The sequence below is a fragment of the Ischnura elegans genome, chromosome 12 (genome assembly GCF_921293095.1).
Source record: "Ischnura elegans chromosome 12, ioIscEleg1.1, whole genome shotgun sequence".
NCBI classification, from domain to species: Eukaryota; Metazoa; Arthropoda; class Insecta; order Odonata; family Coenagrionidae; genus Ischnura; species Ischnura elegans.
This window is the reverse complement of record NC_060257.1, coordinates 77050626-77077469: the sequence shown is the minus strand read 5'-3', so window position 1 is coordinate 77077469 and position 26844 is coordinate 77050626. Positions and strand designations below refer to the sequence as shown.

Below are 26844 nucleotides of genomic sequence, written 5' to 3'. Positions count from 1 at the left end.
AAATTTTAAATATAGAAAATGTATGCGGATATTTGCATGATAATTCCTTTTAAAAGGGTATAGTACTGAGGGGAAACGCAATGGTGGAATTCATCATACACCAAGCTATGGACGTGTGAATTTTCCAAATCTATGGTATAGGGCCAGTTCGTTTCTCTGAGCCATGTCGCTCACTGAGGATTTGTTTTGAGGGTGTTCAAAGGTTTGAGTCAGAATTTGAACCAAGGACCCTTGCATAAAGAGCTCAGCACCCTACCCCCTGGGGCACCATGTTCCTTGGGGATGGTCCTTCGGTAGTGGATGGAACATCTTGGCCATTTCGGCGCAGCAATTTTGGCGCGGTCGTCTTGGCGCGGCACACCTTTGCGCGGGACGTCTTGGCGCGAAAGTGGGCACGCAGTCATTTCGCTTTCTTTTCGGGGAAATACGATAGTAGTTTTACGGTAGTAGGTTTGGCTCGACACGACACGATAAAAATATGTATTCAAATAATTTAATGGCGGATAAAGAAAGAATTAATGAGGATGTATGCTAAGCCGAAAGCCAAAACTAACGGAGATAATTCATCAAAATCAAAGATGGGTTATTACTTTTTAAGCGCAAAAAAAACAGGTTTTTTATGACTAGTATAAGAAATAGCAGTAGTCGGAGGAATTTTTCAATGATGCGATCAGTCGTCGGAGTACGCATTCAAATTCAAGTGTTTTCCTTTTTTTCACGAGGTAGATATGTAAGAGAAATCAATCTCTCTCTATCGCTTACCTTTCTTCAAAATATAAATTTTTGTTTCAAAATATTATTAGGCTCATGAAAGTGAAAAGAGGTGACACATACATGACACTGCCCCTAAATACCTACATGACCGAATGTTAGACTGAGTATTCTGCAAAAAAATTGGTTAGCCATGATAAACACAACAAATGGTAATTTCCACACTTAAACACAACACACACACACCACTGTATAAAACTCCACTGCCAACCATGATTTCGACATTCTATTGAATTTTTATGGAATTATTCGGAATGCCGAAACTATGATCGATAGTGGAGTTTTACATTTTAGTTGTGGAAATAACAATTTGTAGGTTTTACCATAGATATATCGTATTTTCACAAAGTGAAGCCTGAAGCGATTTTGTGAATTGGTTGGCCTCCATGCATTTAAGTGATACGAGCATGCTGCGCCCGCTCCCAGCGGGCTTCCCCCGCTCTTTCCAATGCAGGCCGACAGAGGGACAGGCGCGTTTCTAATTTTAAAATGTAGAAAAAAAGGCAGGGTCTTATGTACAAATTTAATTGGAATGTCCATGTACAATTTGAGGTCAGAGGACATCTTTAAACACAACATTGGAAGTAATTACACTATCCTCTGTTAAACGCACATGAAGACTCATACTTACGTATCAACAGGAGACTTGAATGTGGAATCAGCCGCATTTTGATAAAAGTTATTTAAAGAATGCGAGACATTGTTGCAAATGAACAAATGTATCAGTTTGTGCGCCGTTAACGTCAGGATTATTTACCGGTTTTTGTTTTTTTTTTGTTTTGTTTTTTTTTAATTATTTAAAAACCAATTTTAGGAAACAATAGCAATATTTAGGAAGTAAGATATGCCGTCGCATGTTTTTGATAAATTCTGTGCATTTTGGTACCTCATTTATAGAGTTTGGTTGCGTATAAGTTGAGAAAAAGGTATCTATACAGTAGAAATAATATAGAAGATTGTCGGCATTTATGCTTTCTTAGAGTCGGTAAGTCATTGGCCACCCAGGATGAGGCCACCGGAAACGAAATGATCGTTGACACGGGCGAACGCGAGCTGGGACAAGCCCAAGAGACACGCCCTCTCCCCGCCACCTGGAGCACACCCACTCCATCACTAAATTGAAGCCATAGGAGGGGGACTTAAACGACAACATCACAGCGAAGTCTTACGGCACGTATGCCAAAGGTTGCGACCCGCAAAAATTACGGTTCGTCTATATCTACATACTACCCTGCAAGCCGCGTGTATAGGTGTCTGGCTGGGGTGTTAGGACACTTGCCGTTGACACATAAAAAAGTTACGCTTTAATAAGTTACGCCTAGCATTTACTTAAGTCATTTATTGTATAACTCCCACTTGGGGGATGTTAATGGATGATAATGTTTGGATCATTCTTCCTCATAGAATGATTCTCCAAAGTCGTTAGAACATTAATTGCTTTGCTTGGTTTTGCTTTTGAGTAGGGCCCTCTTCGCTTCTATAGCGTTTAGGTGTTTTTCCCTGTCTCGTTCCTTCCGCTCCAATCCTTTCCCAGAGGCGTTGTCGGGCTCCTATCGCGGCGGCACCTCTTTCCTTTTCCCTTCCTCTCCAGCCCCTCCCCGGGTGATCGGGCGTATAAGCCACGGGCTTGGTTCCCGGCTCCGGTGCGTTGTATCCTCGAAGGGTTCCCCCTGAACCCTCACACTGTTTGTATAACTCCCACTACAACAAAATCCTCCAAAATCGTTGGCACATTAATGGCTGATGCCGGGTTTCGCTAGTCAGTGGAACCTTTCCGTTTCTATAGTGGTAAGGTGTTTTACCCCGTCCCATCCCTTCCAACCCTTTCCCTACCCCAGAGGTGTCGACGGGCTCCTATCGCGGCGGCGCCTCTTTCCTTTTTCCTTCCTCTCCTCCCCCTCCCCGGGTGATCGAGCGTGTCAGTTGAATTACTGGGTCCCGGCCCCGTCGCGTTGTATCATCGAAGGGCTCCCCTTGTATAACCCTTACCAATACATCAAACCCAAAAGTCGTGGTGACATAAACATTTAGGAATATTTTAGAAATTAAAAGCTTGTCTAGAATCTCACAGTTGCGGTGGAACTTAATTTCGAAGTCTACACCAACAAATTACCCCGCAAGCCGCCTCGATATGGCGTCTGGACACCATCCGTTAAAAATACGAAGGAAATGGTCTAACGATGTTCCGTCCAGCATTTATTAAAGATCTTTTAGTTCGGGGAAAATGAATTCCCGTACCTATCCGTTTGGCAAAATATTTCTCTCAATTTAACGTTTTTTGACGGACCTGGAAATATAGTGGGGTTCTTTGTAATATGATGCACTCCGTGTCGCTCTGAAAGATAACTATTCTCGACTGCTCAAGCAGTCTAGCACTTATAGCTAAGTCTAGCACGCGGCCTCTGAGCCTCTAACGGCAAAGTATAAGCTAAATTGGTTTAGCAGCTGTATAACGTTTTCTGTACGCCCGTAGCAGCTTTTATTTGTATTTTATTAAGTTCGTGGATTAAGTCTACCAGCGCCGGATCCCATATGTTTGCTGCATATTCGAGGTGTGGCCGGTCGAGTTTGAAATAGCACCTCAACTCTTCTCATTCATTTGAAAATCTTCCCACAACTCACATCATATAATATATCTTCTTTGGGGCAAGTATAAGGATTGATAGGTCCGAAGACTTTCGCGACTCTAGTCAATAATAATTACGATTAATATACGTACAAGGTGGCCGGGGTGAATAACCATTATATATTCTATTTAATTTTTAAGATTTGGTGTATCCCCGATGGTGCCATTATTGGTAGTAAAGAAGCCGTGTGGATTCAATTCGAATTTTAACTATGAAGTTCTTGCGTAATTTTTATTATCCAATGGCTCCACCAGTAAACACAGAAAAGTGTTGATTCAAAAAGTGTTGCTTGTAGGTGCGTCATAAAGTCAGAGGACACGATTGGGAGAGAATCATCCAATTTTAAAACAAGATTTCATATTATTAGTTAAATATACTATAGTTATATGATTATTTATTTAATTATAATCAGCTTTTAAAATACATTTACAATTGTCACCCTTAATTAATTTATAATTATTTAACTAACCTGATGATTACAATATGCGACGAAATGCGTTATAACTATTAGAATATTTGCAATCAAAACAGCGAACATGGAAAAAATTTGACTTCCTCAATTTTTTCCCTTCTGGAAACTTGTGGAGCTTAGTGCAAGATGTTTTTTTTTAAGATTTCCCCCTTGAGATGGAATGTTAGTATCCCTGACTTCCTCGTGGGCTTCGTGGAGGGCTGCACTCAAAGCCCTTCAAAGGGTAGCGAGATCACCATGGCGCAAAAAAGTGATCCCATCCATTCTTATTTTGCTTGAAGAGTGTCTCATCCGATGAGAAAAAGAGAGCCGTCAGGGGTTTGGTGTCAGATTGTCGTGTTCGGCTCGCTTCCGTCCCACCCAGCCTCACACTGATCCACTTCCTCTTAACGGGCCCTCCCTTTCGTTTGGGCCCTCGGAAAGGGCCCGAGAGGGGCCAGAACGTATCCCATCATTCCTTATCTCAACCCTCCATCTTCTATGTACCCATCTTCTCGAGCGATTCGTCAGGAGGGAAAGAAAGAGCCTTTAGTAAGTTTGGTCTCATGCATAGCAATCCCCAACGGCGTCAAATAGGAATGACGGATAGATGAATAGATTATTTCACGGTTGTTTTCCCACCAGCGTCGCATAATCCTTTCAACGGGCTCCTCCACAATGCCCCTTGGACTTGTATTTGCTTTAGCCTTTTGATTTTTCTAGCATACAGAGGGTACCTCACCAGATTATGCTTTCGAAGCCGTCCTAATCTCAAAATCACCTCTTAATGCGATAGAGATCATGTCCATTTTATTTTGCTCGTCCGAGAAAATATTGAATGTTTGCCGCGAGAAAATGAATTTTTTCTCGCTACAGTATCCTTCGATGTACACATAGCTTGCAACATTGCAGCCGTTGAAATTTTACTGAAGCTATTTAGATTTTTTTAAATAGAGGCATTTCGTTGCCAAAAAAATGACCGCGAGAAAATGAGAACATTCCCGTTAAAATATCTTTTTAGGTAGCAATAGTGTAGCCGCTAAAATTTTAGGGGAGCGCCTTTCAATTTTTAAAATAGTTTTATCCGTTAAGTGTTTTGGAGAAATAAATCAGCGAGCCACACATTTTCTCATTTGATAGGACAATACAAAATTTATTTCCTTCTCTAATAGAATAATTTTCATAGCCTTGGTATTATTATTTGCTAATAGAAATTATCATAGAGGTTCGTATTGTAATTTAAATATAATAAATTTCAGAAAAATGAACATATATCTTTATGATATCCCGCAACATCAAAATAGAAAACTTCTTCTTGACTCTTCAACCGTATAAAGCCTTTTACCAGCTCACTCACTACGCAACAATTATCATAATAGTTACACACCAGAAATAAACTCTGTCAGCCTTTGTGACTAAAGCGGAGACAGGGTAATAGAAAGCAATGCAATATGGATCAGGATAATTTGTTCTATGGATTTGGATTCCTTATGGATCTGGCTAATTTATATTCCTGAATCCCTGAGGTTGATCCATAGTGAGACCCAAGAGATTTTCTCTATTTTTCACGAAATCCGTTGCGTATTTCATTTCCTTCAGTTGACTTATCACTCCGTTGGTCGCCTGGCGTCCACCCGACGCTAGGCTATTTTCTTATCTTTATTCACATCGTGTTTTCAAAGTTAGTAAACTCTCCTTAATTGTAGCTTATTATTTTATACCACCCATTGAAGAAAGGCATCACTCACAACAGTGTGGACAACAAAAAACCACACGAGGCTCATTACCAAGGTCTAGGTGCAAGGGAGAAGCGGTGGCTTGCATGGTACGAGTACGTGGTGACATCAACGCATCTGCGTGTCAATTTTTTATTGCATCGAATAGCTCAATATGTAGGTGATAGATCTAGATATTGATATAGAAACGGAAAAAATACGTTTCTCTTTACAAAATACAGCATCTAACCCTGGTCGCGTGGTGTCTATCAGACGCCAAGTCATTTTCTTCCCCTCACCCACATTGTGTTTTTAAAGTTAGGAAACTGTCTTTCCTTCTACCTTATTATTTTATACTTCTGAATTAGTCACCAATATGATTTTATGTTTCGTCGCTTTTCTGGAATTAATATGCGAATATTTTGTTGCTTTTGGAATCTTATAGACGCCACGCGACAACTGGAGTTACAATAAGTTATATGCTAGTTCCTTCGCGATTTTCATTGCAAAGTTTTTAAATGAGTTTAATGATTTACACAAACATTATTACCAAGTATTTTAAGCATTAAATTTGGAGTACGTAACTTTTTGCTACAGATTTGTGATTGTAATCAATATGTCACTTGAACGAAACTATTATTGCTGTTAAAAAAACGTGTATTAATTATATTATTAAAATGAATGTCTCCATCATTATTATGCGTATATTTGTTGCCCATGCATGAAATTAAATATTACACGAATGATTTTTTGTAGTTAAAACAGTTATACCTACTGGGATGTATTTTCTTTAACCATTACTAAATGGCGTCTGGGAGACGCCAAGCGACTAATTGCGTTCCAAAATGTGACGCGATTGACGGAGGGTGAAAAATATTTATCCTTTTATGTAACTGAAACATTTCATCATTCAATTGGACCATATTGCTTGGCATGTGGTATTCTCATGAAAAATGAAGGGTGCTGCATCAGAAGCCATTTCCTCTCCTCGAAGACCAAATCGAGAACATACTTCCACCGCACAATTCCCCAATGGCGTGCTATGCCCCTATGGATCTGGCTAATTTATGGCCACTCCGTCTGTCTTTCCCTTACCACTCGTACTCAAGGGAAGAATAAAAATACTGCATCCTCGTGGTTCCACCACCCTAATCTTACCCCCATCCCTTTCCCGCCATCTTGAGGTTGCGTAATCAGTTTCCCATCCATCAATGTGAGGCAATTGGATGGGACTGTCACGGATAAACCAACCATCCCTCCGAGTCTCCCTATTCTGCCTCTTGTCGAACGCGCGGTTGTACCCTAGTCGCTAGATACGTAAAACTCCATCCTCACTCCTGGTTTGGACGAATATACGATTCATCCCACCAAGTAGTCGATTTAGTATCCCCTCCATTTTCTCTTACTAACCAATCACTTTTTGTCTCCTTCCTTCCACTCATGAACCACTTCTCCTAATCATTTCGGCCACCTCTGTGGATGTTAACGTAACTGCCGTGCATGCTTTTTATCTAGACTTGAACCAGCTTCTCTCTGGTGTCCACGAGGCACTAATAAAGATGAAGATACTTTTAAAGTCACCTCGATTCACTAATTTATCGCCGAATTCCATTCGTTTGCTAAGATTCTAGTCACAATTGCATTAGAATCGAGAAAAATGATTTATAATTCCTGTTATTGTCTTATTTATGATGCAGTAAGTTTCAAGTTCGGGCCACCAGCTTTTATGAGCGAGATTTTAGTATTACAATACATTTTAATGTATTAAATTTTGATTGCAAACATTTTATCCATATCGACTATTATTTATAATTTAAAATAGGAGAAAAATCCCAAATTTAGTGAATATTGACAAGAACTAGCATTTAGAAAACCTTGATAATATAGTCGGTTTAACCTGATTCCTATGGTCAAATCTTATCGTTAAATGTTTGAAATGCTTGAAGAAAGTGGTAGGGGTGCCTTAAACCTTAATTGTGAATATTTTTTTAAAACTTGATCTAAAGCAGTCACGCTAATTATTTCATCAGGGTATACGATGACGCGCAGTGGCGTAAGTAGGAATATGATTTGGGGGGGATGGAATGGAATGGACTGGAAGGGCGACCCCCCCCCATGAAACGGATTCAGGGAAAGTTTTTGAAAAATGGCATGCCTGGAAATACAGGTTACATCATTTTGGCGATGAAAATTTAAATTTAAGCAGATGAATTTATTATGTGTCAAAGCTAGACTTAGTTTAATTTTTTTATTTTTCTCTGAGGCTTTGTGGGGGGGGGTCTTTTCCCCTCACCCCCCTATAGTTACGCCAGTGGTGACGCATATTCATAACATGCGAAGAAAATGCTAGCGCTCCTACTTTCTGCTCCCAGCAAACACATACCTTGCTGCTACGCCAAATTCATTTAAATTTAAAATACACCAATGGATGAAGCTCGCCATAAAAAAATGTATTGGACTTAGCCGGGATTCGAACCAGGATTTCCCGATTGCCGGTCAGGGTCGGTAAAACCCATCCCGAAGTTCGTCCCGGTGGTGTAACTGGCTAACACACCTAACCAGCAATCGGGAGATCCGGGTTCGAATCCCGACTAAGTTAAATATATTTTTTCATGGCAAACTTCATCCGTTGGTGCATTTAACTTTGAACCGGTGCGCGTGACTGTGTACAAAGTCACTTGTTCCCTAGTGCTTAGTCGTTTAAATTTGCTCAACTTCCATTCATCTGTTTCTATGTTCCTCCTCGCTATAGTAGGCACATTACAAGTACTAACCTTTACTTCTCCAAGAACTTGAAGATGGGGCTTAATTTTCGAGCACACTTACTCACTCAGCGATTCAACCCTAAGGCTGATTCGAGCACACAATCGATGCGTCAAGGAATCGAGATAAAATACGATTGACCAAGAAGAGACTATGAGAATGAGGGGAGGAACTTCTGGAATTGGTTAAAAAAAAGGTCGAGGGTATTTTGAATGAATGGGGGCCACATGAAGGGTGACAGCTCTCGATTCCGAATGAATTCGGGTCCACCAATGATTTGGAAGATCAATCTAGAAGATATCGGAATCCGTATCCACTCGTAACTGTGGGTAGAGCACCCGTTTCAGCAGAAGTTCAGAAGAAACCAAGGACTACTAATTTAATAAACAAGGACTAGTGCTCAATTCTTTACGATGCAGTAAGGAAGAAGATTCTTAGGAATTTTTTAACACGAACTTCCAAAAATTCATTTATTGAGCCGCAACAGTCTGTGATGGGTACGGTATGTGCCATAGTTTCTCTGAAAAGAACATATCGATGGCTAAGTTCTAACAACACGTATCTCAAAATTTAGCCGGTTTGACACAGGTATCTTAAACAAAGTGTAATAGCATTAAAAATAGAATTCAAGCAAAATTTTGTTGGCAAGTGTATACTTATTTTTCAGTGTTATGAATTTATGGTCTTTAATTTTAGCGTACAATTAGAAAAAATAAATCGTTTTTTTTCTTGCTCTCCTGAAAAGTTGCAATTTTTCAGATACGTGTTTTTATAACTTAGCCATCGATATATTGCATTAAACTAAAAACTCACTTTTTCCCGTGAAACTGTAGATACCTATCCTCTTGCATAAAAATGAATGGCAAATCCACTCATCGTACAGAGCCATTAATATAAAATTGACAATATAGAATTATTACTTATGAAAATTGATTTATGTAATATATTGTTGACCAAAAAATTGTATGCTCATCTTTTTGTAGCACTTAAGGGCAGTCAGTATTGTTTTACATTTCATCCAAAATACATTAATACCTCCCAAAATATAACGTATTTGGTATAATATGTTACTTTACTGGAAAAAAATAATTTTCTCTCGATTTAAAATCTCATTTTTGGTTAAGGATCTTCATCTTAACCGCCAAGGAGCAAAGCCTTTTTAAAAGGCATTAAATACTAATTTTATTCAATTTCTACTCACAAAAATTTACTTTTATTAAGATGTGATTGATTAAATTCATTACTCTTTAATGCTATTCCTCGCTATTTCAAAGTCCACACTGCAAAATCTACATAATACCACGAAAGCCACCTAAAAGGCGTATGGCAGGGGGTGTTAAGTCACCAGCCGTTTGCAAATAAAAAGGAAGTGCTCTTAGGAAATTACGAATAGCATTTATCCCCTCATGGGTCGGGGGAATGGCGAATTTCCATATCTATCCGTTTGGCAAAATATCTATTTTAATTTATCGATTCTGTCGGACCTGGAAATATAGTGGGGTTCTAATATTATGTTCTCCGTGTTGCTGTTAAAGATATCCATTCTCAATTGTTCAGGCAATCTAAGCCTAGCGCGCAGCCTCCGAGTCTCCAGCTGCTCCCAGCCTTAACATCTGGTTAACGCTGTCTGTACGCCCGTTACAGTTTTTGACGAACCGCGCAGCCTATATTGGAAAATAGTGGATCACACTGAAATCATCACCGCACCGCGGATATTTTTGAAAGCCGATAAAATTGCGACCGGAGTGACATCAGAAATCAGTCTTCTATGGGATGGAATTGGGCCTCCTCTACTCAGCCCCCTTACAACGAACAGAAGTCATGGATCACGCAATAAATACACCCAGATGCGGATACGAACGTGATTGAAAAAGGCTGAGATGCGACCGGATCCATTTACTTCTTTGCCGGGGGTGGCATTCCTCCTATCACCATGGATTCGGGAGCGGCAGTGGTGTCGCTTCAGGGGAGGGGTGATGGATGAGGGAGGGGGTCGCGGTGGGTGGTCCAGGAGGGACCCGTTTAGGGAGATGGCGGGGTGGAGTGGGGGTGGTACCATATTGCGACCACGTCCGATGGGACGAGGGATTGGATTGGCGGTCGAAACAACACTTTCTCCCCTTCCCATTCTCCAGGGATAATGATGGCACGATGATCTAACCCACTCCCTCGTCACCCAAACTAGAAATAAGAAGAGAGGACAATCCCTGGAGTGAACAATGCTAATTCATAAGCAGGCGTTGGGAGGGTATTGTAAGGCATAGATACATTCCATCAGCAGAACCTATCATATTTTGTTTTTCAGACTTTCTACAAATTATATCTATTTCTACAGCAATACATTTTCATCATCTCAGTATATACACTGTCTATTTGAAGACGCTACAAATTATCAAGAAACATCTTATTATTTGTTTTAAATAATCGCATCAATGAAGTTTTTCATATTTTGTTTAATTCAGGGCCTATGAGCGACCGGAAGATGTCAACCGATTTTTTTTAATTTTCTTGTCTCTACAATTTGCGCGCGTCAACTTCGACACAGCTTCTCCGCGCTATTAAAACTTCGAAATATAAAAATAAGTTTCCTTTGGACAACCTTAATACACAGGCGTCGGACACGAACCGTAACCACACCCAACAAACATAATGGCCTGGTGGTAACCATTATTGATGATTTTTAAAAATTTATTGCAAACTTTTATGATCTTTATTTTTTAATTTAATACCTTAAAAATACAAAAAACAACAAAAAACCCTAGCATGAAATTGGCTTGAAGGTACTGTCCCGGAGAAAAATCTCACCACCCAGGAGCCGAAAGTTTGTTGAAAAATAGAAAGTGGGTTGATACATTTTCAGGTCAGTTACAATAGGGTAGTTTCCTTCATCAAAGAAAACGAAAGGCATTGATTTCGATTCAATACCCACCATTAGTGTATTCGTAATATACAAAGTATTTGGTTTTAGAAATCACTGTTTAGACGAATGTTAACGGTCAATTTTAACCTCATTTGAAAAAGGCCAGATTGGCGCCAATGCGATGCCACTCCACGTGACGTCACAGGGACTTAGTTTCAATTCGAGTAGATAGGAGTTTTACATCGTCTGAGATTACCAATGCATGCATGAGGCACAGAGCTCAGGGAAACATGTCTTAATAATCACCTATTAAAACTGGCTATGGTCGGAAAGTTTCCTTCATTTGATAAGGTAATAATAATCCTTATTTAAGCCAAGCGCTACCTGCTAGCAGGGTACTCTGCTATCTGCTAGCAGCCTGCATCACAGCGGCGCACATATCGTCGCCCCAAGGTCACCTCACTTGCGGCAGCGGGAACCAAGACGACGTCACACGGAGATTTCCCAGCATTCGTACTTAGCCGTCGCGTTTTCGCGCGCTTGAAAAATTTCACTTTTCATTTAATCGCGAAAAATAGATATCGTCATTTAAAAATCTAAAAGCGTGAAATACGTACTACTCCAGGAGTAATAATCTTTCGATTTAGACAGTGAAATAATAATAGGAAACCACCATATTATCATAGCAGCTTTATATTTGGCATTTTCAATGCAATAACCTGTAGTTCATATCTGTATTTAGTACGGTTCAGTTTATAGCTGTCTATGGCACAGATAAAATATATTTAAATGAAGTTTCTTCATGTTGCCTGGGAGTAACGCTGGGATAGATAGGGTTAAATGGATAGATATCTCGCTCTCAACCGGTCTTTTTTGTGACGAATTACTCTCGTAAAACTGACTATATCATCTTGAAATTTTGAGAATAAGCAGGGTGTAGCCATTTGATCGTAGCAGAAGTACTAAATAAGTACAACGTTTAAAATAAAAGTTTGGATTTTCTTTGATTTTCCGAGCCAAGGCCCGCCATTCGATTCCGTGGAATTTTTTCCTTGGCATTTCATGTGAAGTTCACCGCTATTCACGCGGCAGACTTCATTATGATAGTTTGCTCTTGCTACTAAGCATGCGAGCATTTCTCCTTCTACGATTTCTTTCAAGAAAGCCTCTTAGCGTCCGTACAAAAAACACCTTTGATGGCTCACTTACTGGTACAAAAACGCTTACAGAAGCAATTCCTATGATTGCTCCAATAACCTCATTACTTTCTTGCGGGTGTTGAATTATTCCTTGGTCGGGATATGAGAATAGAATTCACGATACAGTGTTTCTTAGAATTTCTCAAGGGAGGAGACCTTTCACCAGCGCTATAATTCAGAGTTTGTTCTCGCCGCAAATGTGTATTCATGCTTGGTTCCAGGCAATCTCTTAGTAGGCAATGGTTTTCAAGAGAAGTGACTGTTTTTGCACTTCAATTACTCGGCAGTTTAACAGTTTCATCTGACAATTAGGTTAACTGCTTCCTTGTAGAAGATGAACATCTCAAATAGTGCGAAGGGAAAGCGGTGGAATCACAGAGTGTGAGTCTGCTCGGAAAAATAGTGGGCGGACGTGAGCTCATTGCAGAAAAGACAGTCGGGGTGTGGGTCAGGGAGAAACCAGCGTTGTCAGTAAGAGTAGTGAGTAAAAATGGGAATTTTGGCCTCACTCACTTCTTGGAAATGATTCAATTCTTCAAATAGTTTTAACCCATTTATGCATAATATATCATTGGCTACCTTATGACAGAAAATCGCTCTCCTACAATTTATTGGAATTGATCAATCTATTGTAAGTAAATAACAAAGGCTTCGAATTTCATAGCATGCCATAAGAGTCAATATTTTAGTTAAAAAAAGAAATTTAGCTAGTTTACCTACATTTTTCAAGTACATAAAGTTGATTTTTTTTACTACCATTAATTCCTTGCTCTTGCAGGATAACCTACATAGCAGAAAGCGGACGCTTTGCTGCCCAACTAAAAAATTACAAAATCAATGCTTCAATACTCCACCCATCTGCCAAAAAATAGATCGTTAAAAAAGTGTTGAATTCAGTGATGGGTTACAACAATGGGTCCTTCTCGTTCACTGTACACATTTGGTTTTTATTTCGGCTATTTTAATTAGGTTTTTTCTCAAGATAAGTTAATTTTGAATGATTCATTGATTGAAGATTCTTTTGCGGTGAGTAACCTCGTTTGCCTCTCCATCAACTGCCCTTCCGATTCATTCATGGGCTTATTCAATCAAGTCAACTGCGAAATGGCGGTAATTACAGTCCAGTAATTATGCTTCCACTCCGTATTGCGTTCAATCGGGGTCCCGTTTGAATGCGGGTGCTGTCATCAGAATGACATGCTCCGATACGGCAACGAGTGCATCGGCTGAAGCATTAGGCATTACAGTTCGATGTAGAGGTCGACTGTAAAGGCCGTGCGAAAGATCCACGGAGAAAAAATCATTCGCCTTGACCGGGATTCGAACCCGGATCCCCCGATTCCTGGTCGAGTGCTTTAGCCAGTTAAGCTACCGAGGCGTCATTCTTCCCTGTGGATATTTTCGGACACTACCGGACAAGATGTTGCTGGACTGCAGAGCATATGATGCCACAAGCAGTCCAAATCGTGCGCACAGCGCCACAGCCGGAGAGCAGGCCCGGACATAGAACACAAAGAGGTGTTCGCTCTAGACTAGTTCAAAGTATACCGGGACTAGCCGCGGTGATAACTTTTACGGGAGTTACCCGCAATGCACAATCGTGCGAAAGATCCACAGAGAAAAAATCATTATCAAAGCTCTCCGACTGTGGCGCTGTGCGCACGATTTGGACTGCTTGTGGCATCATATGCTCTGCAGTCCAGCAACATCTTGTCCGGTAGTGTCCAAAAATATCCACAGGGAAGAATGACGCATCGGTAGCTTAACTGGCTAAAGCACTCGACCGGAAATCGGGGGATCCGGGTTCGAATCCCGGTCAAGGCGAATGATTTTTTCTCTGTGGATCTCTCGCACGATTGTGCATTGCGGGTGACTCCCGTAAAAGTTATCACCGCGGCTAGTCCCGGTATACTTTGAACTGTAAAGGCCGTATTCCAGAACATTACTCAAGTCTTGATCCTGAATTAATCTCGACTCCGTTGCTATGTTGGCATTACGAGCATGGATGGCAATCGAAACTCACCGACTCTCCGTAAGTCATAACCAGAAAAATTTCAATAGTTTCGTTCCCGGGAGGGATACGTAGAAACGAAACGAAATAGATTTAAACCCGAGAAGCTAAACTGGGGGTCGAAACGAAATCGGAGTCAAAACTACTTCGGATCGAAACCGAACTAAAACTCTGGGATGAAACAAAACGCAGTTAATGTTTCGCACCGGAGGGACCACGTGCTTCACCTTCGAGCAGTTTAGTTTCGACCCACACACCGAGTACGAAGTATAGTTGAATGAAGTAGAGATTCGGCCTACCGCCATTTGATGTGTGGGAGTCATATTTTAACCACTAACAGGAGAACGGGGAACGCAAACTGGCCATTCGATTTTTAAGCTCAAGGTTTTAGCGTCTTTACACGTATGTCAAACGTAATGGGTCGAAACTATTCCCTCTTATCCCCCTCCACTCAGCCTCTGGGATCGAAACATAAGTATGAGCAGCGGAGTTTTGATTGATTTAGTTTCGTTCCCGGGAGTAAAGTTTCGTCCCGGGTCGAAACAAAACCAATTCGTGATTTTAATTTCGTGCGGGAACGAAACTAAACATAGGCCTCGTATTTTCGTTTCCCTCCGCGTCGAAACGAAACATTTTTGTGTCGTTTCACTTCCCATCCCTGAAGAAAATTCTCGTTTTTGTTGAGCATGAGACCATGAATAAAAATAGTTTAGTTGTATCCATTATTTTGTTAATTTTACTGCAATTAATCTGGTAGAAGTTTTTTTCTATAATACGTCCCCTAATTCAACTTGAGCTTGAAATCTGAATCTCTGCGATAGAGTTGAGTCTCAATATTGAGTGATTTTCCCGAATACAAACCTAAAATTCTATGTCGGCGGCGTACGGGCACATTTTTAGCGACGTGCGACGCGGGCCGGAACACAGTAGGTTTAGATGGACAAAATCTGACTTAATCCTCAATGGTAATAAAAAATGGAAATTGAAACTTTTTGTGTACAATAATCTAGTTATCAATAGATGAGAAAAATAGTGGCGCACACTAACTATCAAATCCATCGCTTAAAATATCGTGTACATAATCCGTTACTCGGTGGCATTATTTTTTAATCCACCATAAATTCAACGAAAATCAGTGCCCGCCATTTTCAGTTGTTTTTGCAACAAATAATTTTACATCGTGGGTGCCAATGGTTTTGATAAAAATTAACTATTTAATAAAAATGTGGAGTTTTGTTTGCATTTAAGCGCTGCAAAAGGTGCTGATTTTGCTTCAGCATGACGAATCTCTGGAAAAATTCAACTATCGCAATTTTTACGAAATTTGTTAAACTTAGACGCCTATTTTATTAAAAAAATAACCTTTGAAAATAGTATGCAATATGGGGTACAATTAATAATTAACAACAAATGTGTAAGGCAACAAAGATTTCTATGTAAAATGCCTGCTATTTAGTTGATTGAAGTTGTTTCGGAGTGGTCTTGCTCGAGAGACGTATCTATAAAATTTAATCCCCACGAAGTTCAGTTGCCATCATCATCAATGGTCTACAATTTCAATTTCCAAATCTGATTTGAAATCGGATACACCTCCCATTTTTTACTTATTGCATTCTATCAGGATTTCTAGTCAAGTCCCAAAGTTCTTCATGACAAAAGTAAAATATTAGGAAAAAAACTCACACGCACACACCGACTTAAGTCTAAACTCTGAGAATGATGTTTACCCGATGAAGCCTAGGCCCGTGTAAGTATGACATAAATTTTAGGAAAATACTAAATTCGTTGTAATGAATAGTATGAAATGGAGTAGAACTAATTGTTAACTGAAGACAGAAGTTAACGTGAAATCGTTGTGAAGTCGTCTCATACCAGTACATTAAAATCGAGTCCTTTTAACCCACTTTTTGCTGAGTCGACTTAATTTTCAAATCTCGTCTCGTTTTCGCACTTGAACTCAATTGATTTGTGGAAAAAAAATATGATCCCAAATTTTGCCCATGTGGAATGTGTGCCTCGATCGAATTTTTTCGTCAAAATGATCGCAGATACAAAATAATAATTATACTTGCGAGTAACCCCTCAATGGCGTCAATGCAAACATATTAAAAAATGATATATAAACCTTTACAGTACAAAGGATATACAATATACACTATTTGTGAAATGTCAAAAGAGGTAAACAAGTATGTGTGCAATTTTTTTGTTAAAAAATTTTTCTGTTTATAGGAAAAATAACATGAAAATAAGGGTGTAATATCCTTCAGCGAAAAATCCCACTGCAGGAATACGCCCACTCAAGGAGAGGGGCGTGAAAAACTGCGAAAACCGACTGAGTGAAAGCTAATCTCATGTCACATGTAAAATACAGCATAGTTATTCTAAATATATCTTTATAATTCTTTTCATTGACCTTAGGACACAGTAGTCTTACGCTAAGTGCTCCTTGTGGTTAGTTTATCGCTGATTTTTTCCTCTTAAATCGTCCTTCAGTGTGGTCTCCAAGCCTGCCCTGACGCTCATACGACTGCATTTGGCATTCGGGAGGCGATATAGTTCGTCGGAACGGGGTGGTGTAGTGTAGTGAACTGAAGAAGCTGGATGAATACGGAAAGAGGGAGGCATTTGTGGATCTTTTGTCGGTGTCCTTTCAAGGCCCACTCCTGGGTGCCGCCTTTTCTCAAAGGAATGGAGAGAGAGAAGTGGAAGGGGAGAAATAAAAATGGTAGTGAAGAGAAGCCCCACGCTCTTTCGTTGTCTCCTTTTTTTATCGATATCATCGCGAGTCTGCCGCAAAGGCATGATAAAAAATGGTTGGCGGCGCGTAGGGAGACGTTAACGAGGACGTTAATTGCTTACTCCGTCCATCGCTCACGTCGAGTTTAACTGGAGAAGGAGAGGTTGTGAGTGTTTTCAGGAGGGGTTGTTGGTAGTTTGTTGGGTCGAGTCCATATCTCCACGTTCCCTTTCACACGACTACTCTCTCTTCCTCTCTCTCGTTCGCTGTTCGAATGATTGCCGTCGCGACACCAGCGACGATGGTGGCGAGGGATCGCATCATCCCCTCTTTGCGAATCACATCTATTACTCCCCCGACACCGCTTTTCCCTCGCAGTGTGACGGGCAATTTGACGGGAGACTGCCGAGGAATACAGAGGAGGAGCAATGCGTGAGGTAGTCATATGTAGCCCAGCTGGTCCAACCGTGGCCACCTCTCAATAGTTGATTGTCATTCCGCGAATGTTTGGGTAATCACTCAAGACATTTGAGACGTGGTTGAAGATATATTTAGGCATGTGTTTTGCTTAACTCACGAGGGATTCATACTGGGGAATTGCTGCTTTATGCAGTGACGTAATGGCAAAATTATCAGTGCCGGAACGCACTTCTCTTAATTTTTTTAGAAGTGAAATATCTGTACTCTGTTTGTTCTTCTATTGCAACTTACTATTTACATTTTATCACAATTTTTTGATTTGGTTATGAATGTATGTATTAGTAATTTTGAGATAGCAAAATTGATAAAAATGTTATTTGACTATTATGAATTTTGTTAACCAGTGTCGAAACGGCTTTCCGGCACTTCTGCTTTTATGTCCAGTATAATTATTATTCTGTTGCTGCAAGCCTTTTGGCGTAAAAATTCTTTCGAGGCACACGTTCCACATAATTAAGTTTTGTGAGCATGTTTTTTTAAAAAAATTATTGAGAGCAAACCATTTACCTATGTAATAGGTTTTTTACGCTAAGTGATTTCTATAACTAAGCAAGTATCAATAAGGTTCCTGAAGTTATCCAATCACCGTCCTATGCGGTCTAATGGCTTAAATGTCTAGCTTTCATCGAGAAGGCTCAGTTTTGATTTCCAACATGGGAATTTTTGCCGTCCAGGTGTCGGTGGGATAAATCCTCGCCTTCCAAAGCTAAGGTCGCGGGATCGAAACCCGTCTGCACACGCTGCCCCTATCTAGGGCATGGATTACCCCCAATCCCCATGCAAAGGCCTTAAACGATACGAATATGTTAAATCATACGGCTGTAGCTTACTCTGGGTTGAGCTCTACCAGTACATATTTAAATCAACTTTCGGATTGAAAAATTGAGGCAATGATTGTTTATATTACTATGATTTCCATTAAACTCCATTTTAATTTAATATGCATATTGGACAACAACAAAACATGACTCGATGAATAGCATTTCAGGGAACATAATCTGTTCAGTGCATGGCGGTTCTTATGTTATGCCTATTGCTTTAAATAAAAATCGCTAAATGAATATAATAATAAAAATAATTACCAATTATATTGCAATATAATTTTGCATTCATGATATTTAGCTTATTGCTTTTCAACTCCAACTTCACCGCATCTTTTTAGTTGAGGTAATGTCAAAGATAAGATTTTCAATGAAAATAGAAATAAACTTTACTGATTTTTAAAAGAATATTTTCACTGTTTTCGAGGAGTCATATGATTGTATTGATTCTGTAGAAACCCTTCTTATTACAAGGCTCTTTTTACTACGAATCACGTGTTTCACTTGGGTAATTGTCTTCCAGCACAGACGTTCCCACGCAATGCTGTGCAATTCAACTAGTGAACTGAAGACTTGCGACGAATATAGAAGACAACTCTTTGCGTGTGGTTCTCTTTTGTAGTCTACTTGTTCAAAACTGGGGCCATAGCGCAAAGTAGTTCTCACCATAGCTGATTGTCATTCCACGGTTTCACAAGTCTTCTCTAAGAGATGGTGGATAAGATTTATCGGATTGTTTAAAAATAATAGGCCAGTCGAATAGAACATGACAAAATACTTACATGTACGTAGTTCTGACTTTTAAATGTTTTTAGGACCTATTCCTCAATTAAAAATCAAGAATGGCAACGATGAAAGACCTGTGCAAACACGAGGGAGGTCAAAAACTGCGAAAATTTTGCATTTTTTATATCTGTTATTTTTTCTAAACTAAGCGTTGTAATGACTTCGTGGTCACACTACAAATTTTAAATATGTAACTTCCCTACAAAAAAAAGAGACCTAAGCCAGCTCTTTAAATGCTATAATTATGGATATACAGATCTCTAAAAATATGCCATCTTCTACAAAAAATTATTTTTTCGATTAAGTCATACTTTAACCTAAATTTTGGCCATAATATTTCTGCCACCACGATAAATATAATGCATTATACTGTTCATATTTGAAATATCTTTAATTGAATGGCATAAATATACATATAGGCCACAGAGTTATCTAGGGAACTACTTAAAACCGAAAACGTAGATGCTGGTAGAAATTTAGTTGAACACCATGCATGATTGCAATGACTATAAACAAATCCAATGGCAAATCTTACAGTAACATCGACATTTTTGTAAAATGAGAATATTTTAGCCGAATTAATATGCTTTTTTCACTTTTAATGGCCCTAGCTGGGAATCTTCAGCGCCTCGCCTATCCAAATCACCGAGTGATCTATGAATGGCTAAATAAATTTAGTTCATAATGTCTTCAATCAGTCCTCTCTTATGCTTCGTATTTATCTGAAAACTATTAGCCAGGTCATAAATATAAAATTTTTCTGTGAAAATATCTATAGTATGTGACAAATAAATATAATCTGAATATAATATGTATGTATAAACACTTTGAAATTTTCCTCGACGAGGTAAATAACGTAAAAAAACCCTAGGTTGGACAGAATCACAGAACACACAAAAAAAAGGATAAAAAACACTCACAGGTACTGAATTTTCGGTGGCGTGGCCACCTTCCTCAGAGCCTACCTAACTCTGAGGAAGGTGGCCACGCCACCGAAAATTTAGTACCTGTGAGTGTTTTTTATCTGTTTTTAGTGTGTTCTGTGATTCTGCCCAACCTAGGGGTTTTTTACGATATGTATGTATAATATGTATAATAAAAATAATATGAATAATAAATACAAAACAAATAAATAGTGATTTTAACTATGATTAGCCATTAGTGGATGACTTAAAAATACAATAATATGTCCACTCTCACCGCGCTGAGGGTTGATTTTAAATATGAACGACTATCCGTGTTTCCATTAGTATTTTTTAAACACATTCCTTGGCAAATAAACGATCCCAGGCAGGGCAATATTGGCTATGTTTTTCTAGTGTGCAGCAATTTATTTATAGTGGCCGATGACTAATTAACCTTAATTTTCCAAGTAAATTAAGTTTCTCATACCCCATATTAAATTAATTTGTCAACTCAGTACTTATAAGGGAAGCCTCGAGTACTTTTCCGAACTAGTGCACATCAGTGGCGTAACTAGGAATATATTTTAGCGGGGATGGGAAGGTGATGGTGACCTGGGGTGGTGACCCTTCCCCCAGGCAACGGGGGGTCCGGGAAAATTTTTGCAAAATGACATGCCTGGATATAAATTTTATATTACTTTGGCCCTAAAAACTTTTACTTTAAGCCGATACAGTTATTACATGTCAAAACAAGGCAATAGTTCTGGATATTTTTTTTTATTTCTCTGAGGCTTTGAGGCTGAGGGGAGGATCTATCCCCTCATTCCCCTCCCACAGTTGCACCCCCCCGCCACTGGTGCACATGTACCTTGGCTAGAATTCTCAAAAAAGGGCTTATAGAGTCACTTTGCAAAGGCACGTTCATATGACTGGCAAGTGAAGTACGTGAGGACAATAATATGGAAGTGTTGCGTGCGACTCCCCTGCCTTTCAGTATTTGCCTCGCGTGCTGTCTTTAACCGCTCTTTTTAAGTCCTCGTATGCCTTCCAAGGGCATCATCATCCGTGCATGGTCCGCGAATCGGGAGGCAGACTGTCCCCAAGAGGGAGGTCGTGATTCGAATGTGACCCAGGGTTCAGCTTGGGGGTCAGGGAAGTGCATATCACCTCCACCGTATTTTTGCCAAAGCTCTACTATATTTGGTATGTGGAGTGAAATTTTTCCGTAAAATTTTCTTGGAACTCTGGCTGTGTTGCATAAAAATCCTAAGGGGAATACCTCATTGGAGTATTTTCAACCCATGCTAATTTTTAATTTTCTTTATTTGATTTCAATTCCATTTATTTTTCCATCCTGTACCTTAATTCTACGTTACTTATGCATCAAAAGTTCATATGGAAGATAGATAATGATTGTATTTCTGAGGGTCATCCCTCCAACACCATAGTCTCTTGTGCCACCTAAAGCTCCAAAATTGGTTTTTGTATCTATGATACTGAAATTTTTAAATTGCTTAAGGGACAATGAATACCTTATTTTATTGCATACACCGAACACAGGAAGAGTGGCTTTTTCGTTAAGGGTTATAAATTGACTCTTCGAAACACTTCATCATGCACTGACTACGCATTTACTCCACTTCTGAAAATGGTTGCCATCGAATAGTGAACAAGTGCCAAATGCATGCTTAGGAAGTGTGAAATTTCCCAATCACATGGTCGAGAGATTCTACATTTTACTCAGGTAGCTCCATCACATTGTTCTCATGCTCGCTGCCTTCTGTAGGGAATTTCTTACAGATTATTGACATAAACGATGGATGAATATGTAATGAGTATTCAATACAAAAATTGCATTAAATGCAGCTTGGGATTATTTAATTATAATTTTACTTGTGTTTCAATAATAGTAAAAAATTCTGTGGAACAAAAAGTTTAATTTAAGGTTTCGTGTATCTTGCTTTTGTTTAATTCATTCAGTATGTACGTATAATTCAATCATGGGAATAAAAAACCTTACGGAGTCGCAATTTGTTTTTATATAGGTACTGCCAACTCCACTATATTGGCGTTCCTCGTTCCCACCAGCAAAAAGGCCGTAGTTCATTTATTTCCCGCTCTCTTCCGCATTTCTCGGGGCTCCATTATCCGGCCATATTGCTTCGTCCGCTGTCAGGTGGTCCCATTCAACCCGTTAATTGAAACACCTGCGATCGCTCCCACGATGGCGTCGAAGCGCACCATTGGTTTCGCGCGAACGGAAGGCGCATTTCGCTCCGCTGCCGATCAATACAGCGCCACCTCTTGCCGCGAACTCCGCGCCGAAACAAAATGAGATGTTTCCCGCTACACATTGATCGGTAGATGGTCTCTTTCCTTACACGGATCTCCAAGCCTATCGACGATAATAATTCAGGCGGGCGTTGTAAGACGTTAGAATGCCTGAGAACGGCAGAACATTTAACCAAATTTTTACGAATTAAAATTTTAATACGACATCCTTTACAATTAATGAAAATATTTGTTCATTGTATTCTCCCTGTCAGAACATATGCTACATGATAAGGAGAGACTGATCGTCCTATATGGAGTGCCAATGGCATGATAAATAATCTGAATGTATCTAATTGTTTTCTTTACTTAGCTCAAATTAATCATATCAAAAAGGTGCATTTTAGCGCGGTATAATGGTGAACAATTATCGATAAAATGCGTAGATAAAATGTTGAATAAGTTATTCTAAAATGCGAAATTTCAGGGTAAAGGAGATAGAGACGTATGCCATTCCTTTGGCTTAGTTAAAGGATGATAAATTGCTCATCTACACAAGGAGTGGATATATAATTGCATGATGTAACCAAAGTGTCTGAGTGAAACAATATCAGTGATACCCTTGGAATAAATGAACCCTATATGGAGTGTCAGAGACTCGATAGTTAATTTATATGTAATCATCTATTTGTAGTACCCATTTCATGAAAATCGTACCTACTACATTATGTCGGTTATAACACGGCCCAATGGTGGTCTTATATGGACGATAAACATAAATTTAGAAATGTATAAATGGCACAATATTTTTGAAATTTCACTGGATAGGTAATTGAGAGCTTTAAAGAAATAAAAAAACTGTTTTGAGAGAGAGAGCAGATTAGTTGAATCCTTTGGAGAAAACAGGCATAGATAGGGTGTCAATGACATGATAAATAATCTACTCGCCAATAATTCTTTATTGAAATCATTCAAAGAAATCGCATACGCAAAATAGGTGCGTTATAGCTCATCCTAATGATGAGCTGTCATCTACTATAAGCACGAATGAATCGATGAACAAATGACTCTGTTCGACGAAATTTCATTGGTTAGCAGGTAGAGGAGTATGTTGTCCATTGATAGAGATAAGCGTTGATAAATAGGTAATCTGAACTATAAATAAAAACGTTCGTAAAAAGTGGAATCAAAGTGACTTGAGAGCGAATATAAGAATGAGGTATTTTCTTTGGAGGAAATAGCCACCAGATGAGGAGTCAGTGCCATGATAAATAATGTACATGGAACTAATTTTTTCTTGTAACGAGTTCAGTTTACGATTCAGATACGATTTAGCACAGTCTAATGGTGGACTCTTGACGACGATTATGATGTAAAAATGGCTTTATCCTACGATGTTTTATGGGAAACGTGATAGCAAGGTATTATTGTTCATTAATAGAGTGTTCATTGATTGAGATAAGCTTTGACGAATTCCTCGTCTGAACTGGAACTGGAAAAAATAAATATATTGGAATCAAAGTCCTTTGAGAACAAGCAGAATAATGATTTATCCATAGGAGAAAATGGCCCCTATATGGAGTGTCAATGGCATGATAAATAATTTGCATTTAACTAATTATTTCTTGTACCAGTTCAATTCAGTCGTAATAATTACACACACACTTACAGGTTCTAATGGAATTCATCGACGATAATCATGTATGAACAAGTGTACAAATTGCTCAATCCAACAAGGTTTCATGTAATGAGGATAGAGAGGTATTATTAGTCTTTGATAAGGGTGTTCATCGATTGAGATAAGCTTTGAAGAATTTCTCATCTGAACTAGAACTGGAAAAATAAGAACTTGGCTTTGAGAGCGGGCAGAATAGTAATGTATCCTTGCGATAAGCTGGTACTTAGATTGAGGTGTCAATTATATGATAAATTACGTAGATGCTACTTAATATTTCATGTACCCAGTTAAATTTAATAACTACATGCGCTCTAACAAGGAGCAATGGTGAACATTCTTCGACGATTATCATATATATTTTGCTCTATCCTACGAGATTTCATGAGGCACGTGAAAGAAAGATATTATAGTTCTTTGATGGGGGTGTTCATGGATTGAGAAAAGCTTTGACAAATTTCTCATCTAAACTAGAACTAAAAAAAAATGCTTGGAATCGATGTGCTTTGAGAGCGCGCAGAATAATAATGTATCCTTGGGAGAAAATGTCCCTAGAAGGGTTGTCACTGACATGATGAATAGTATACACGCAAATAATTATTTATTCCCTCTAGTTCATTTTAATCGTATTAACTGCATCCGATCTAACGCGGTCTGATGGTGAATTTTCTTTCAAGATGATGGCTCTATCCTAACAGATTTCATGAGAAATATGATAGACAGGTATTATAGGAGGATTCTTTGAAGATGGTGTTCATCCATTGAGATAAGCTTTGACGAATTCTCGTCTGAACTAGAACTAAAAAAAATGAAGAACTTGGAATCAACTTCCAGATAGAGCGGAATAAAGATACATCCATGCAAGAAAATAACTCCAGAAGGGTTGTCACTGACATGACTTATTATGTACATGCAACTAATTATTTATTCCCTCCTGTTCATTTTAATCGTATTACTGCATACCCTCTAATACGGTCTAATGGTGAACTTTCTTTCATGATGATAGCTCTATCCTAACAGATTTCATGAGAAACGTGATAGTTCCTTGATAGAGGTGTTCATTGATTGAGATAAGCTTTGACGAATTACTCATCTGAACTAGAACTGAAAAAAAATATTTGAAATAGGAGTGCTCTGAGAGCGCGCAGAATAATGATGTATCCTTGGGAGAAAATGTCCCTAGATGGAGTGTCGCTGACATGATAAATAGTATACAAGCAAATAATTATTTATTCCCTCCAGTTCAATTTAATCGTATTAACTGCATGCGATCTAACACGGTCTGATGTTGAACTTTCTTTCATGATGATGGCTCTATCCTAACAGATTTCGTAAGAAACGTGATGGGGAGGTATTATAGTTCTCTGATAGAGGTGTTCATTGATTGAGATAAGCTTTGACGAATTTCTCATCTGAACTAGAACTGAAAAAAATACTTGGAATCGAAGTGCTTTGAGAGCACGCAGAATAATGATGTATCCTTGGGAGAAAATGTCCCTAGATGGAGTGTCAGGGATGGTTGCGAGGAGACAAGCAGGTGGGCAGGAAGGTGAGCAAGATTGAGCGATTGGTTGTGATTGATTCCTTTCCATCGGTTCTCTCGCAAGGAGGCGTCGCGTTTCTCGTATCGCTGTCGCGACCACATCGTCGGGGGGTGGAGGAGGATGGTAAAGGGTGGAGGGGGGGGAGGGGGGGAGAGGACCGTTGGTGAATGGGAGGAAGTGACGCGGTGGGAGCCGTGTCAAAGGTTATAAATGGAGGAGTAATGGGATACTCTTTTAACCGGGATGAGAGATGGAGTGTCTGGAAAAAGAACCATTCGGTGGGCCGGAATGGAAGGCTGCGATACATAGAATGGAGTGCACGATGATGACGAAAGTAAGATTGCCCGTCAGAGTCAGGGGGTGTGGAAAAAATTGGAGGAATGGGATCGATAGATCTAGGGGTGACAAATTTAGGGATCTGTATATTACCAACTCCGATCAAATTTAACAAATTCAGGTGAGGTAGGGTGGAAATTCTATACACTGAAATAGAAGGTAGTTTAACCTTTACACAATGGTTTTATTGCGTATGACGCGTTTCGGCTCATAGAGCAGTAGTGGATACAGAGAAAACTCAAGGGGGGTGGAAAAGATATCTTGAGTTACCTTTACTTTTATCATAATAAAAAATAATAAAGTCATATGCAGAGCTTCAGAAATTTTTAAATAAAGTGCTTATACACATATTCAAGACAATGCCATCTTATGATATAAAAAAGTTACAATTGTGGTGGTGCTATTTCCATGTGCCATTTCCATAAGTTCGACGGAAAATAAAAAAATCCTACATCAACAGTTTACAGTGTAGATTTTAGATTTTATCGGAAAATATCTGTTACTTGCTAATTCCCAGCAGCATGAAGAATGATTTCACGTTGCTTTCCACAAAACTTTCCTTTGCAAGAAGAAAAATAGTCACCAGTGACAAAAATCTTCAGCTTAAACATTTAAAATATTTCTATTAGTTTAATAATGTTTAAGGAGAACTCAAAGAGTATAAATGCAGGAGTAATGAGGTACCTTATCCGGATGAGAAATGGATGCAGTTCAGTGTCAGTAAGAGAAGCATTCAGAATGACAGCGGGTGTTAGGATGGGCTGAAATGGGAGACTGTGATCCATATAATGAAGTTTGGGATGATAAAAAAAAAGATTTTCCGACAATGAGCGTAAAAAAAGTTAGTAGGTTAAGGAGAGTAAGTACTAGGGGTCAAAAAAGAGAATACACT

At 39.2% G+C, this 26844-nt stretch overlaps 1 protein-coding gene and 1 non-coding gene across 2 annotated transcripts in view; both read right to left on the bottom strand.

The window, feature by feature from the left end:
* The window catches only part of LOC124169337 (homeobox protein engrailed-1-like), a 334969-nt gene that overhangs the window by 7985 nt on the left and 300140 nt on the right, over window positions 1-26844 (bottom strand). The window lies entirely within an intron of this gene.
* Window positions 13692-13764, bottom strand: Trnap-agg. Its single transcript has one exon. It is a non-coding gene; the product is annotated as a tRNA-Pro (tRNA).